Source organism: Otolemur garnettii, unplaced genomic scaffold (assembly GCF_000181295.1).
Source record: "Otolemur garnettii isolate 467f Iridium unplaced genomic scaffold, OtoGar3 scaffold00005, whole genome shotgun sequence".
In the NCBI taxonomy this organism is placed as follows: Eukaryota; Metazoa; Chordata; class Mammalia; order Primates; family Galagidae; genus Otolemur; species Otolemur garnettii.
The window spans coordinates 394,574-397,574 of NW_003852400.1; positions in this window are offsets into that span (position 1 = coordinate 394,574).

Consider the following 3,001-nt stretch of genomic DNA (forward strand, 5'->3'; position numbering starts at 1 on the left):
TTTTCCTGTATAGAGATCACATCTTAATGAACCTACAAGAGTTATCTCATGTTATAAACTGCATCCTTTCTTATAATGTTCATTTTCAGAAAAACTAGAGTTATTGGACTACAGAGAAAATTTTATTATTTGATAATTTTTCAAATTAAAGTTAAAATATGGTGAATAAGTAATATGATTTATTCATAACATGAGAAGACAAAGATACGGTCAAAAGAGCCAAGAATACAAAACAAGTTCAGGAATCAGTCCTGGTTTTACAAAACACTGATGTATGAGCTGGGCAAGTTACTTATCAAGATTGAGCCCTAGTCCTTTATCTGTAAAGTAAGAAAACTTACTAGATCTCTAATAGTCTGCTTTTCTTTATTGCTCCTTCCCTTTCTATTAAGATACGCTTTTATTTTTTCTTTAAGACGTTGACTAGAATCCGTTAATATTAACTATTGGATTATCCTCAATATTTATTGAATTCTGTATTATTTGACTTTTTGACTATGGTTACCTATCTATAATATAAAGTAAAATACACCTTTTGTAATTTTGTTCTAGTTAAACTAAAATAAGGAATCACCCAGAAGCCGAGTTTTGCAAGAGGTACTTCAAGCTTAAGAGTATATTTCATTACCTTACATGTGGCTAATTGTCAAAATACACCACTCTTAAGCTTCGTAACATTTTGTATTGATAAATTTATAAACCAAAAATTTGAATGAAGTTAATTTTAAATATATGTAAGTATATTTTGGAAATCATAGTTTATTTTAACAGGCGTAACTTTTAGAGTCTCTACTTGTGTCATTCTAAAATTCCAGAATAATATGGTAATACTGTATTACTCCAGAGCTATGAGAAAATACGTTTGTATTAGTTAAGCAACCCAGTCTGTGGTATTTTGTAGTGGCAGTTTGTGCTAAGACATCCCTATAATGCAAAACAAAGGTACATATTATACATGCATAATATAGTAGTTTAAATGATGTACATGCAGCAAAATGAATACCAAAATTATGTACACTTGTGTATATTTTATCAAAGTTTATCAGCTAGAAATTATAGCTAAATGGTGAGGATTCTAGGAAGACAAGGAAAAAAGTGATGGTGATATAAATAAAAATATACTGCTTATGTCCACAGGAATTTAAGAAGAATGTTAAAGACTTTGTAGTAAAGCCACGTGCAGTGGCTCATGCCTATAATCTTAGCACTCTGGGTGGATCTCCTAAACTCAGGGGGTTGAGACCAGTCTGAGCAAGAATAAGACCCCATCTTTAAAAAAATAGCTGGGGGTTGTGGTCGGCACCTATAGTCTCAGCTACTTGGGAGGCTGAGGCAAGAAGATCACTTGAGCCCAAGAGTTTGAAGTTGCTGTTAGCTATGCCTCCACAGCACTACCAAGGGTGGCAAAGTGAGACTTTGTCTCAAAAAGTCTTTGTAGTAATAACACAAATGTGAAAAATACATTTTCTTAAAATTGGCAATCAATATAATTAAAATACATTACTGTCTGTGGTAGTGAGCAAGTTATTGTCAATCTGAATCTTAGTTTTGTCATCTGTGAAATAGAAAATACATCTATCTTAAAGGATGGTTTTAAGGTTTCTGTAAGGTAACATCTTTGGTCCTAGAAGATAGGAGGTGCTCAATAAATATTAGTTGATACTGAATGGCACATAATATACTAATAGTTTTATAATTGCATGATCATTTTTGGCCATGTTTCACTTAGTTTCTTCAGGCTAATTAATTGATATTACATGAAAATGTCAGCTTATAAGAAGATTAGAAGTGTATTATATGACTATGGAGAAAAATACTTAAAATTTTTACATAAATTATTGCACATAAGTGGTAGAGCTGATAAGTATCCCTATGTCACCATTTGCTAAACTTGATTTAAAATAAAGTAAATAATACAGATTAACCTTGAGTCACAATAGAGTAATGATATGTTGTTTCAGGTTTTAGTAGTGTACATCATAATTTTCTATTTGTTTAAAATTATAGATTCTTCCATAATAATTTAAATTAGTTGTATTTCCTTAAACTTAATAAATTGTAAGTGCAGGTTAAGTGTCTTTTATCCCAAAATCCAAAACTTTTTGAGTACCAGCATGATGCACAAGAGAAGTGTTCTTTGGAGCATTTCAGATTTCGGTTTTTCAGATTTAGGGTGCTCAACAAGTAGTGTAATGCAAGTATTCCAAAATCTGAAAAACAACCACCTTTCTGTGTTCACCTCTGTCCTTATTCTGATGCTTCAGATCATTATAATTATTCTCCTGTAAAACTTTCAACAACATTGCTCTTTACTATCCTCACTTTCCTAAACTCTGTTCCTGAACTCATATTTTTGCCTTTTCTTTTCCTACATCAGAAAAATAAGCTAAAGAAAACTACACAATTGGACAGACTTGATGATAAATTCATGACCATAAACTCAGATGAGCCTAGCAGTGTTACTGTATTTCTCTCATAAGTTCTAAATTCCACTCAAATTCTTACACTCCCCCCCTTTCTCTCTAGCCATTCCCTCTACCTGCCCATGCTGAGGATCTCATCACATGCTTCACTGAGAAAACCACAGTAAATATAAACATCTCTTGCTATGGATTGCATTATGTCTCTCCCCAAAGTTATACCCTGAAGCAATATCTCCCAATGTGACTGTTTGGAGATGTAACCCTTTAAGGAAGTAACTAAGGTTAAATGAGGTTGTGAGTGTGGGTCCCTGATGTGAAAAGATTGTCTTTATAGAACAAGATACCAGGGAGATGCTCGCTCCACAGCAAGATGGAGGTCATCTACAAGCCAGGAAGAGGGCTCTTACCAGAACCCAATGGTGCTGGCACCCTGATCTCAGACTTCTGCCTGCAGAACTGTGAGAATTAAGTTTCTATCATTTCTATCATGCCAATGTCTATGGCATTTTCTAATGGCAGCCTGTGCTGTCTAAAATATCCCTGTAGGGGCCAGCCATGGTGGTTCACACCTGTAATCC